The sequence below is a fragment of the Temnothorax longispinosus genome, chromosome 12 (genome assembly GCF_030848805.1).
Source record: "Temnothorax longispinosus isolate EJ_2023e chromosome 12, Tlon_JGU_v1, whole genome shotgun sequence".
Lineage (NCBI taxonomy): Eukaryota > Metazoa > Arthropoda > Insecta > Hymenoptera > Formicidae > Temnothorax > Temnothorax longispinosus.
The window spans coordinates 7,103,010-7,117,637 of NC_092369.1; the positions used below are offsets into that span (position 1 = coordinate 7,103,010).

At 42.4% G+C, this 14,628-nt stretch overlaps 1 long non-coding RNA gene across 2 annotated transcripts in view; it reads right to left on the reverse strand.

Annotated features, from left to right (window-relative positions):
* Positions 1-14,628, reverse strand: part of LOC139823100 (uncharacterized) — a 41,652-nt gene that overhangs the window by 2,883 nt on the left and 24,141 nt on the right. The gene's annotated exons all lie outside the window — the stretch shown is intronic.

The following is a 14,628-nucleotide window of genomic DNA, read 5'->3' on the forward strand; positions in this document are numbered from 1 at the left end:
ATGTCAATTCGGGCTGCCATCCCGAATGAACTTGTAGATCTTCGGTTGAACGATGTCCACTGTTTTCCATTCCGTATTTCTGGGATAGCGCATTAAAATAAGAAAAAAGAAAGAAAGAGAGGACGCAATCGTAACGTCGATATCTCGTAATGGCGTGCACCGCCGATCGGCTCGCTCGCTGATTACTCCGTCCGTGTTGGGCCCTTCCGAGAATCGGGCCGCCGCTTTTATCTAATTAACGCGGTCAGATCAGCCGCGACAGTTATTCGACGGCCTGGTGCAATCGTAAAATTTAACGAGCGGGGATCGTCGGAACGTCGCGCGACGTATCATGCGCGCGCGAAGTTGCTGTTATCGAGATACCGCATGTTGTTATCGAATCGCGTTTACAAAAAACGCGAAAAATCGTCGGCAATTCCTCGATAAATATCGAAACAACATTGCGAATTAGACAAGTTCGTTTCCTCCAAGTCTAACACTTATATCACTTCTTATCGAAAATAAGTTGTCACCGAAGTGGGTATGTATGTACATGAAATACCGTTCTCGATGCGACGATTAATTCATATTGTATAAAGTATATACATAAAAATATACATGAGAAATTGGATGTTTGTTTTATTTTGCGAGTTAAGTTTAAGAGCAAAATATATAATAAAAGATGTACATTTAATAATTCAATAATATTAAGGATGGGTTAAATTCGGTATAAATTCTCTTTTATCTCTTTTTCATTATTGTTTATAAAAATGTATTGTTTCTTTGTCGATGTTGTGAAGGAATTAAAAATCTTTTCATTCCCAGTAATGTCAAAATGTAAATTTACTAAAAAATAATCGCGGCTTCTATAAAAAAAAAAGTTCCAGCGACTGTTGATAAGTAACATCCGAGATAATCGGTATATATATTTAACAGCATTATCTTAGGTTAGTAATATATACTTACCGAGTGAGCGCAAGTTACCCAGTCTGAGTAACGTGAAATCTACACGTCCATCCATCGCATAATAGTTTTCTACGTTACCGATCTTGGTACCCTGCATTATCCAATGAGTTAACATCTGATGTAGGGGGAGGTGGGGGGGGGAGAGATAAGCGCTCATAATGAAGAGCAGGACAAAAAAATTGTTACGCAAAAGTTCAAGCTATCATAACTCAAATAAAGAGATGTATGCATTACATTTTCACGCCTATCTAAAATTCCATAGAGACATATTTAAGGCACGTTATCAAATTTCCAATACCAAATTCAAATTAAAAGATCTCTTATCGTAAAAAGGTGTCCACCTTTTTAAAATCGCGCTTTTTATATTATTAAAGTTCGAAAATCAATTGACAGAATTTAAATTTTGACTTTTTGGAGCCCTGACGACGCAAGATCTCCACTCCCGAAACAATGATGTAAGATTGATATCTTCGCGTCCGCGTTCATCGAAGGTCGAGTTCGCCGAAACTTATACCGGTTTTTAATCTCCGCGACTGTCTTGCGCGCGAAAGAGCGTAGTAAACGGAAGAGGCGTAAAAGCCATTCAAGTCCTGCGCGGCGAGTCATTGATAGAGGCGACGAAGCGAGGTCAGCTATTTGTACGCGTGACAGATCCCTCCAGAGAATCTCGCGCATGGACGAGAACGGTGGCTCATGCGCGCACGCACGCACACACGCACGCACTCACGCACGCGTTGGGCCCCGCGGGTGTGTAACATGCGTGCGTGACAACGTCCGCGTCGCGTTGCGTGTGCGGTTCGATTCCGGACCTCGATATGGTGGCCGGAAAAAAAAGAATCCCACAAGAAAAAAGAAGATATCAGAAGATTATCCGGACCTCGTTAGAGCCCGGTCGTTCGATATCACGTTTCTTTTTTCGTCTCTTTCTCTCTCCGCGATAGACAGCTTCGCACGAACGTTTGCACAGCTGCTGAACAGCGTCGATATCTGGAAGCTAGAAAGATTGGCTGTCTAGTTCGTGTAGTTGTACATGCTTGTAGCCGCACGACGCTATTTGCTTAGATAACGCAAGTGATTAAAAAGCATCTCTCAGATGCGCCTTTCAGATGTCGCTTGAATCTCTACGTTGTTGCGGGAGAATAATATTGTAATTTGTAATTGTCAATTCTTTGTTAATAATTCTTGGATAGGAATCATATGCGAGAAATTATGATTAATCAAAATTAGTAGCAAGAATTAATAGCAGAATGTGCAAAAAATTAATAGTTTAACCGCAGAGAAAACATCACGCGGTGATTAAATGCCTTATACCGTATTCGTATCATGTCGCGCCTAAGTACAAATTACATCTTATGATCTTTCCTTACAAGACAGGTGGTACCACGGGAGATATGCGTATAAATAGCGCGAATTTTTTCACCTAATTCTTCTACCGGAACCAGACACGCACGAGGCGCGGCAAAGATATCGATATTTGAGCGTTACGATCTCGCGAATGTGACACGTCCCCGAGATCGATTTGCATACAATGGACACGCTGGGCATTCAATATGGTTCGGAGAACATCTCGCGCGGGTAACGAGCGATTAAAGAAACATTAACGCGTTACAAAACCGCATTGGAAAAAATGCCGGCGGCCACGGCGCGGCGGCGCGTTGATGTCATCGCCGAGTCACGATCGTGAATACCGATTAAACGAATGCCGCGTGCGTATGACCAAGAGGACCCTATGCGGCCGCGAAGAGGAAGAGGCAGATGTTTTCCATGCGAGTCTGCCGCTCGCGCGGAGGAGAGCGCCTTGACAAGGCTGCCGCTCTGGCGCTCTTCTCTCTGGAATTCGCCCCTCTCGCGGCGAATCGAGGGGAACTGAGTGAGAAGGTAGAGAAGATGCGAATATTAATAGATTGCCCTTTTATCTGTGAATTCCCGGACCAATTTAAAATCGCGAGTTCGTAACTTTTGTCAAATCGAGTTTCCTATCAAACGCGCCGAGAGCAATCAAAAGTTATTTTTGATCGTATACGAAAAACGAAAAATTGATGTTCCTATGATTAATATAAGTTTGATGTTCCAAAGTTTCCAATCACCTTGAGATGAGGATTTCTACGAGGATTGGATATAACGAGCTATAATGAATGATCCCAAACTTCGGCAGAATTTTAACTTGACAAGTTGCAACTTAAAGCTGAACGATAAAAATTTCATGAGTATAATCAAGCATTAAGCAGTGCACGATCGATCGGTCGATCAGGCTACTTTCGTTTGATGGAATACCGATCGGTTGATATCGGGAAAACATGTAACGATAAGATATCAATATCAAGTATGTTTCGTCTCTCCTCCCCACCTTTTCATAATTCATTCAATTATTGCAAAACGATGCCATTGCAAGCGAGTGGATGGCGCGGGGGCGTCATGGAGAAAGGGACTCCTCGATTGACGTAATTCGCTCTAAACTAACTCGCGATCGATAGGTACGCTGCACGAAGGCCGCGACGAACCACGACGACCTACGCCCTAAAATGATCCTATACGAGAAATAGGCCGAAAGAAATTCTCTTAATTAAACTAAACGCTCCGCGACAACGACTGCGGTCAGCAATCGGGAAATGGATCTTCGATGGGTGGACCTACTCAATGGAGTCGATACTTCTTTTACTTTTATGATTTACGGCAATTTTTAATTACATTGTACATTGCGCTTTATCTTATTTTTCATTTTCTTGAGAGCCTCGGAGCGAAACTCTCGAATTATGACTCCTTCAAAGATCCGTAACTTTTGATTTCCTTTTTATATCTTCTTTCTTATAACTTTCTTAACTTCGGATATTTTGTTTCGGAAGTTTTGTTGCAACGTGAGCTCTTTTAGCGCTTTCGCGTTCCGCCTCGATGTCGATCCTCTTATTAGGGAAACCCTCGTAATCGTGATTACGATGCGACTATATCCGCATTTGGGACGCTCTCGTTAACACGCTGGGGTAAGAGGATCGCACGCACTGCCACGTGCGATACGTGGAGGTCGCCGCACGAGGCTGCCAAACTTCTCTTCTGGAACGCGGTTGTTATTTCGGTAATGGCGGGGTCGAAGTATAGCTACTTTCGCGAAACTTTCGAGAGACGCGTGATGCATGTTTACCTATGTATTTACATATCGGAAATTACACAAGTTACCACGTCTATACAAGCGCTATTTTTACATTTGTAAAAAGTTCTATTTAATCCTACAAACCCACCTTTCTTTCCCACCTTCGTCTTAATTTATTATTTGATTAATAATTAACTGAATAATTTTTTCAACATTTTTTCACGACCTTTGCGACTCGTTCTCTCGCACCAGGGCGTGGAGGAAAGGATTGTTCATCGGATATGCGATTCGCAACGACGAACGTATGCAATTCCGTGACACTCGCGCAATACCGGCGACGCGTCATCACTCTATTCTCGGCGCGGCTAATTGTACTAATTAAGAGGATCGCAACTCCGGAATAACTCGACGGGTTTATATTTGTCTGGCGACACCACCGCGAGTCGCGGCGCCACGAGGCTATGTTTCCACGATTCGGGATCATTTTGAAAACGACATTGAATCCTGTTTGATTCTGATAGATATTATTTATTAATAACGAAATCACACACGGGAACGTTCAAAGTTTGCACCTTCGAATGTAATCATTTCGGATCTTTTGGGGAATTTATTAAATTAGAAGATTAAAGACATTAAATCTCTCACCAATTAAACTTCAAATTTGAACTGAGGCGTGCGAGAGCAAATCGTCAAAACGTACAGCGATTTTACAATAGAAACCATGATCGTTTGCTTTCGGAATTTCGCTAGAAATCGTGGAATTTTGAGTAGTGCTATTTCTTTCCTTCATGTATGAGATCTAATTACCAACAGGGAGTGTGTAGAAAAAAAAAATTAACAAAATCGCAGACGTACGACGGGGTGTCCACGGAGGAAGCGACTGATGAAACGAGTGCGAGGAGAAAGAGAAGAGGGGAGGAAAAAAAGGGGACCTGTAGGAGTGTACCATTACTTTGCAAAGTGTGAAGGATGTGCCTCAAAAAAGAGACTTATCGGAGGATGAAGAAAGAAGTCCGACGGGAATGGGGAGATCTGCGCAAGGACGAATTCCCCGCGATAAAGTGAAAATAATTCGGAGATGGGTCCGTTGACACGAGAACGAGGACGGCCCATTGCTGTCGAATATCGGGAATTTCGCGAAGCGAAACACGGGGGATGTCTTCATCGCGAGGGCCCTCGAAGTGCCCCGATCCGGTTGACGGTGAGCAGGCGGCCGAAGTAAAATGACGAAGAGAAGAGGAAGGCAAAGAGGAAGGAGATATGAGGGGGGCAAGCCGATCAAGAAGGATTCCCTGTCTTCCTTTCTCTTTCTCCGCGGAAAGAAAAGAGTAGGAGTTAGGAGTAAGGAGCGGAGGAGGACGAGGTCGTGAAGGAAAAGAAGAAGAGGAGGAGGACGAACACCTATACAAGGATCTACACGGCCAGTGGGAATGGAATGCAGGTACAAGTCTAGTCCCCGACTTCACTCCCCGCCTCCTCGCCTCCTGACCAGCCCCTCCCCCCGCTCCTCTTTCTTCCCGTCTCCATCAGACACTTCTTCTTCTTCTACGCCTCTCTTCGGCATCCACCGCCGACCGCGATGTTGCTCACCGAATCATCACCGTGTTCTACCTCTCTACCGGCTTCACCATTTACTACTACACTACTGTGCGTGCCTGTTGAACTACCACTACGCGCCGCTACCGCTCTGCTCTACTACTATTATTACCACCACTGCTTTCGACTGCTGCTGCTACTGCCGCCGCCGCTGCAGCAGCTATTACTACGTGTACACGATCTCGTTACTATTTGCGGACGTACTCTTCATTCTATTATTGACTCCAATTAACCTCGATTACTACGTTTCAATTTGGATAATGTAGGCGTAATGAGTTTATTGTAGCACACAGCGCTATAATTTTCCCGAGAATCCGAATATTAAATTGCAGGGATCCTTCAAGCTTTACGTTAGAACCTGAGGGCACGAAGTGATCCCGAATTTAGGACTAAACTTAGCTATATCAAATGAGTAAAAGTTAGACGAAAAAGAAATAAGTAAAAGTTATTTATTCCATTTATTATGGATACTATACTCTCATTCGAACACCCCATATCTCGAGTGTCGTATCTTCGGACATCGCAAATCGATTCGAACTAAACAAAATTTGAGCGTTTTCGAGCAAAAAGAAACTTGTGTTCTAAAATTATAAAATATTCAAGTCTTTGTATTGCAGCAAAATTGTTTGATTGATGAAAATAAAAATTGATTAGAAGATGCTCTCCACTGTTTAAAGCACGCCATGATTCAGAAACGACGAATGTTGCCGAAAAAAATGCTCGAATGTGTACCCGAGGTCTGTACCAATATGGAATGCAGGATCGACGTGCGGCCCTGCCGTGGGAGAGACGACCGCCGCAAAAGCAACCGGGTTCCTATACTATAAGCATCAACGCGTTACTCGTCGCGCCGTGGCTCGTTAGTTGATAGTCCACGCGAGTCCGCGGACAGTCTCGCATCGCGCCGCTGATAACCAAAGCCGCCTTTTCGTCCCGGACATTTAAATGTGCCGCATACACTCTCGGCTGATCCGTCGAGGAGGAACGCCGCGCTTGCTTCTCTCTTACGAGAGGGACAACCGTATGGTAATTTTACATCTCCGATGAGGAATGAACGCTACTAAGAGCAGTCGTGTACAGTGGACGCCGCCACATTGTACATTCCTGCGTCGCGATATCCCCTCATGTAATACATTGGAGTGATCGTCATCGTCTTCATCGTGCATGACCAGCGAACGAGTAGCGCGGGAAAAAATAATAGCCATGTATAAAAAGAAGACAAATTAACAAAATACTACAATTTTCTAATTTTTTAAAATAATTTTATGAAGCCATTCTATTACAAATCGTGGGGAATGTATCTAATTCGTAAATCGCGAATTCGCTCGAGACACTCGCAGGAATAACTTACGGAGCGAGCGATGCTCGGAATCCCGGCGATCCATGCATCATCGGTTAAGAGGATTAAGGCAATTTCGCCTTTAGAGAGGTGTATTCGCACCTCGCGACGAGAGGAGTCGACGTGCGTCACGCCAAGTGGCGAGGGAGCACTTTTATAATTTCAATCGCGCTAAAACGTGTTTTCGAGGACGCGGCTGTGGCCGATGAAGTGGCCGGTGATGAGGAACGACGAGATATCTCGTCGTTCGCTCGTTAGCGCATCCCGGTGCGTGCGTGCGTGCGTGCGTAGGTACGCAGGTATGCGCGGGTTTTGCGTATTTTATTGCAATTGCGCTCGCACGCTCGCAGACGGCGGTCCTGGCACTCGGAGACCGTCAATTTGGCCTCTTAGGTGTCACGAAAGCGCGACGTGAGGATCGTCAAACGCGAATGGGGCTTCGCGGTAGGACATTACGCGGCGCGTGAAGTAAACGAACGGCCGCAACGGGATGCCGACTGCCAGGAACTCGCTTCTGTCAGGACACGTCTGGTTATTATCCCCGCACATACCGCTGGTACATTGCACTTGTCAGTAGCCGACGAGACGCCGCAACCTTCGATATTAAATTTTGCGCCGGGGAGTTTGAACTTGTCTCGAAACGTATAAAAAAGATCATGGAAGCCTAAATAGGCGTTCTCACAACAATGACACGAGCGCGTCGCTATTTATCTTCAAACGCGAAAATAAAAAAATATATAATAATTATATTAATAAAATAATCCACAGATTTCAGATTTGTACCTCGTGGATGATCACAATGATTAGAATATTTTTAGAAAATATAATATTCACGTCAAATATTTCTTTCCCTTTATTTAATATTATTAAAATGGTGTGTATTTTGCCGTTCCTTGCAACACTTCAGTTTCAATCATTTTCACTTTTAAGACGCATTTTCTCGTGGTATTTTCGGAGATAATAACCTTTTGGCAACCGATAGTATATACTATTTTTAGAAAGTGTTCATAACATGTAAATCGAGATTCGCACGACATAAAATAATGCTTTATTTCATCAGTGTTTAGTAACTGCAAAACTCTGGACAAATTACTGAAACAGAGAATTTTTATTTGACTCAAATTTCAAGAAATTAAATGCCATAGTCCCGGCAATATAATAATGCAATGTATTATAAGAATGTCCTAAATTAAATGTGAAGTGAAAAGCATTTCATTTTGATTCACGCCTTTCAACATCGGAAATAACCGTAAGTTCGAAACTAGCGCACCAACAAACTAACACATCTCGCTTAAGTTGGCACAATAGACGATGCACAGTTACCGCCAAATGCTTACGTTTATTTCGCCGTAAAACATAAAACCGTATAGAACTTCGCGCATAGAACGTAAAAAGAGACATCAGCGTTGACTGATACCTGGAAATCGAACAACAGCTCGTAGCTCGAAGACTTCCACTATATTGATTCGTCGCTATTATAATTTATCGATAATCTGCGTGAATAATGGAGGGCACTCATCTTCGTATACCAATGTCTATACTATGTCACTGTCAGTCTATGCAGCTTTTAAAAGGTAGACGACGATCGCTACATAATGGATTAGATCCAATTCGCATATAGGCGACTTTGCGCTTTTACCGTACACGTTATCGTAAGCTTCAGCAACAATACTTTTGTAGAACCTATTCTAGATATTTATGTTAATAACAATAATAAGATGTATTTATATCGTCTATTATTAGCGACGTATATTTATCAAGATTAGAATAATTTCGTTGTAAACGATTTGTGACGGTTTTTATACAGCGAAAAAGACGCTACAACACTCTAATCGATTTTTATTTTCATCACTCAAACAGCTTTCCTTATGCATAACAGTAAAATAATTAATAAAATATTAGTTATTACATGACGTAAAGATTTGGATATTTAATGATTATAATTTTAAATATTTTATAATTTTCGGGCACATTAATTTTTGCTCAAAATTCAAATTTTATTTTATTTATACCGTTAATTTAAAATATTAAAAATAATCGGGGTTCTCAAATAGATCGATCGTTTAAATTAACAATTTCCGAGCAATAAAAATATCAAAGAGAGTGTGGAACGGGCTAAGTAAGAGAGCGCTGTTGACGATGCACAAAGGTTAATCCCTTTATTTATGATAAATCAAATTTTAACGTACTTTAGCCCGTTCCACTCTCTCTTTGATTTTACCAGAGCTTTCACACGGAATAAAAATATCGTCTTAAGGGTCGTATTATTCGATTCGCGTTCTTATAGAAATCTACCGAACTACCATTGCGACACATCACGCAACATGTCGCAGGTTTTGCAACTACATTCCGGCCAATCGTTCCTTTTCTTCTGTTTTTCCGTATTTTTTCTTCCTATTCGCAATTATGCATGGACTATTCGGAGGCGAATTTCAAAGTCATCGGCACTGGCATCGGAGAAAACGAGATAGAGCGGAACAAGCAAAAAACTGAGAGCAAAGAAACAAAATCGCTCGTCTCGGATATGACGGAATTCCAATGTAGGAACTTTCACGAAGAGAGGTCTTCGACTTCTTCGCCTGGCACAGCACCCCGGATCGTGAAGATCGATCGTTGCTATTCGCGATCGTTAGCACGGGTCACTGCATTCGGGTCGAAGGAAGTCGAAGCAGAATCGAAGTAGCCGCAGAGGTTCTCAGTGCTTCATCCTTTTACTCTCGATCACGGATTTGTGGCTCGATGTCACGGATCGCACACAATTCCTACGAAACTATCGTTCTGTTAAAGAACGAGATAAATAACCAGTATCTTTCTCAATCAACCATATGTTATTAATAACGATCACGTTATATTTGTCGCGTCTGGTTTCGAAGAATAGGAAGCAAGATTTTGGTAACGTTACGTTTCTTTTACGAGACAAACGTCGAGAAATGGCTTGTCTCCTCTTCGCACGATAAAGTTATAGAATCCCACGTTCATAGGCCTTCGCGGGAACTCGACGCCGTCTTCCGTAGAACGATAGAGCATCATTGTCCTTACGCATTCGAGTAAATTCGTCGTAATTTTTTACGCGCATTAACAACTACGGGAGATTTGGTATTAAAGCTTCGATTGAAATTTAGAAAAGCATAAATTATTTTCGGTACGCTTTAAGAGTACTTTACTTTGAAAGATATTCAGATTTGGGATGCAATTGTCAGACTACTTAATGTCGACTTTTCGAATGCGGCAAATGTAGCGGTGAGAAAAGTTTCCACTGAGGAAAAATTAACGTTCAAAGGATAGGATTCTAGCGTTTATAGTGCGATTCGTCAAACATATAAGCAAGAATACATACATGCGAAAGGTAATCGCACATGCAGAAAAGTCAATGCGGGTACTATTTTATGATTGTGAGCTTTTTTGTTGTAATTCGTCGCATCATGGTTACAGGTGTTTACCAGAAACATGCTCGACAGTTTTTTAAATAATTGCATATAGAAAATACCCATAGTTTTTGAGCAATTATTAATTAAATTATTATATTGACAATAATTGAATATAAGAAGTTCCTGAGAAACTAAAAGCAAGGTAAAAACATAAATATTCATAACTTTCAATTAGTTAGGTAGTACTTTAGTAGGTAGTACTTAGTAGGTAGTCCTCAGGTAGTACTTATCAGAATATAGAATTTAATTAATGAAGCTTTTAAACTAATTTCGAATTCTAGAAAAGAAAATAAATAATAATATCGTATCTTCAGGTCAATTTTTGGACTATGATTCGGTAGCATTACAATCACAGATTGAGTTATCAAAATATATATTAAGCAGAATGAAAAGTAGACGGAACGAGCTTTATCGACATTTCCGTTAAGGGAGAAGCGACGCAAAAAAGAGCTCACTGTTGTAAAAAAATAATGCAAGAGCCACTTATCTACCTGATGCTATTTTAACCGAAGAGGTATATTCCTTGACTAGGCTTTCGTGTCCCGGAATACCGGTACACGTATGGATACCGTCGCGCGATCGCGGCGAGTATCGACGAGTCCCGGTGCCGGTCCGCGTAATGGTATATCGAGCAGGAATGCGCGCTCGATATATCGCGCGTAATGTACGCGCGGCGTGTGTAAAACGGGGCTCTACCCGAGACGTAGGTGTATGTGCGTAACCGCGCGCTAGTGCATCAGCCGTGCGTGGATACGTATACGTATGTGCACGTTAAATGTACGTGTATACACCGTCCATAGTCCCGGCGTGAGACCAAAGCGACTCAAAAAGTCGCACGGCGGCGCAGCGGCTCTCAGACGACGCGGGGTAAAGCTCGCTTTATACGTGCAACATACGCGGGAACTGAATTGAAACTCATTGAAGACGAAACGTAAGAGATATCATAACGGCTTTTGTGGCGACAAAGTCGTACAATGAGGACAAGGCGAATAGATGCCGCCGCGGCGCGCGCGGTCAAATCGGAAACCGCACAATTTCCGCGAGTTTTAATTTCCACATTAATAGAAATTGGATATCGTTAATATAGTTCTATTTTATTACAAAAAAATATAATTACGCATTTGTAAAATAGAACAAAAGTTCACGCAACCATAAGTTTTTCTTAATGGCTTAATGTGGTTGAAGAGATAGGTAGTTTTGGGAGCGTCGTGTATACCAATTTATTGTGGTGTCGTTTCACACTTTGTGAGAGATATCCCGTGGCGTGCTCTGTTAGAAAACTTGTTAGAGGTATTTTTCACTTGGACCGGTTTTAAGCCGGCGCGCGGCGCGGTCAGAAAAGACGACGAGCTTTCCGCGAAACGCCCAATGCAACCGCTCGACAACGTTTGCCTTTTGAAAGAATTTGGCATGGCGATATGTACCGTATCCCGCCTGAGGCTTATTCGAACACGATCGGCACCAACCTGCTTCAAATTCTCTTTGTTCGCGCAATGTTCGGCATCTTCACTCCGTCGCCGGTCACTTTGTTAGCGATCTAGGATACGAGATCCGAAACCGAATTGAAGCGATATTGGAGAAATCGAGAGGCGCAGATGCTACCCGTGCAGAACCGAACGATGCGATTTATAATATGTCGGATTCAATTGCGTATGTTACAATCGCAGCAATTCCGAGATGTTTCTACGATATATTCGTGCGCAAGTAGTTTCTAGTAATATTTTTCACAAAATCGAAGCGTTTGAAAAAATGTCGTCATGACTGAATCAAAGGAAATATTCTTTAAATGAACATTGATAATACGATGACAAGTACTAATTTAAATAATTTCTCTAACTATACTGTTTCTTATTTATATCCAACTCCGACATTATTATACTTTATTTTGTTCTCTATATCGTATTTTTTTCTGCAGTATATTTAATATTTATTCGTACTTTCTCCGACTCCCGACTCTAGTATATCTTTATCTAATTTTTGCCTATATTTGTCAGTTTCACCAGAGAGCTAAAAAATAAATTGTTTTACCATAAATGTTACTGTTTTCCATTGCTGGTAAAACAATTCCTGTTGATCTCTCTCTAATCTCTGCTCCGAGACTCGCAGCAATCGCTGGAAGACGACGTTTTCGAATCAGTAAAAGTCCGTCTGAAATTTTCGCGCAAATAGGGCGCGAAGCAACGGACTCGCCGTTACGCCGGTGCAAAATCCGCAGTATAACGAGAGCAGCTGGTGCCAAGCAGCTCGTCCCTCCAAGCTCAGAAGAAAAAAAAGAGGCACGGTCGGAAAGAAAGGACGGAAGAAAGGAAGTAGCGCGACGTAGGACGCGCGCGCGGCCCTTACTACACGGAGAGGCCCCTTCTTTTTCGGGGGTTTTCCGCTCTCGTTCCTCCTCGAGCGCGGAGAAAGAAGGGGGGGAGAGGGAGAGGGCGACGGAACTCCGAAAAAGGGGGACCACGTCGCGGGCACGTGTCTCGGCCAGGACATCTGCCACTGAAAAGGACCCACTGTTACGTCCCCATTATATCGTTTACCTTAGCACAGCGAGCCACCTCTCTTTCTCGCCCTTCGTCTTCTTCCACCTCTTCCCTCCTCACCTTCTCCTCCGCTACTTGCTTGCCCTTCGCCTCCTTGTGTCTAGGAACAAGCAGCTGCCCTTTTCCCTTGCATACAAAAGCGGTGCGTACCTACGCACCTGCCCTTCGAGGAGGATGACTGTTAACCGGTCTCGGGGTGATCATCGTGACGTATTACCGGGCAATAGGAGAGAAAAAAAAAGAGGGGTAGCTTCGCCGCTGAGACGATGCAACCGAGAGAAATGCAACGATCAAGCGGGAATTGTGGTCAAGATTTTTAACCGACGATCGTCAGGTTCTTATAATACAACGGAAGTATTCTATCCAGCGCCCTTAGAAAAATTATGCTAACAAATAGAAAGGATGATTTCGTAATATGAGAACAAATTCTTTGTGTTTCAGGATGTGTCTTGAATATACGACGATACCTACGTATCATCGTAATTATTTTACTCGCGTATTTCTTGATAAAACAAGCAATTACGGATCAATGGATCAATGGGATAGTCGCGTCTTCAGTCTTTTCCCGTCGCATGAAGCCGGCCCGGAAATCGCGAGATCCAGCAGCGCGTCCGTTTTCGTAGGTGACAGAATGTAACAAGCATCGGCGCGGCGCGGGATGCGCGTCTATTCCGGGACGCCGGACGTCGACCCGCAGACAGCTCCCAGACTACAGGCTAATAATCGGCGCGCGAAGACCTAGCGAGGACTTCGAAGAACCGGGACGGATGACCGACGGGGACCGGAATTACGTAAACGCGCGCCCCATGTCGCGCGCGCGCGAAGATCCGCAAAAATCGGATCGTCCGATTTCCGTCCGACCGACACCACAACGAATTCCGTCGGGACGATAAATTAGATTCGTCTGCGTCATGGGCGCGTAGTCCCGTCCAAATATATCTGCATATCGGGGTGGGGACGGTTATGATAATATCTTCCTGTCGGTGTGGAACTTTAAGTATATACTATACGGCGAGACGATACGTTTTCGATAATATCGGTATAATGACAGGCATGAGCCGGCAGATTGTACGCGAAGTTTTAACAAAAATGACACTATGTTACTTGTGAACGGAACATTAAATTCGATTGGTCATAATTTCTCACTTTACTCTCTGTTTTTACGCACTTTGACAGTCAATCAATTAATCTTCTACATAATAAATTACTATTTCTGAAATGTAATCGGCGGAATCGTCATATGCTCTATCTTCTCTCTTAATAAAAATTCCTCCGTTTCTTGACATGCATTTCATTCATCGAGGAAAAAGAGCGAAATTTTACTTATGAATTGTATTCAAAAAAGCGGAAATAAAAATCAGAATAATTATTAAATATGAGCATTAAAAATATCACAATTCAATTGTTAACATAGCATCATTTACAGATGAAATTCACAAGTGAAAAAGTATTACTTGAAATAATTTGTATATTATACCACGTATATCATATATAAACCATAGAAATTAATTATGATTTATAAGGCCATATATTCAGTAATTTCGCGGTATCGATGCGTATTATCTATATAGTTTGTAACAAATGGCTATATAATTTGTATACATGTTATTAATGACTATTTGATAGAAAATTGTTACATTACTTTCTAATCAATCTAATTATTTAAAAAATGGTCTACATCTTAGGCAATAGCTTGCA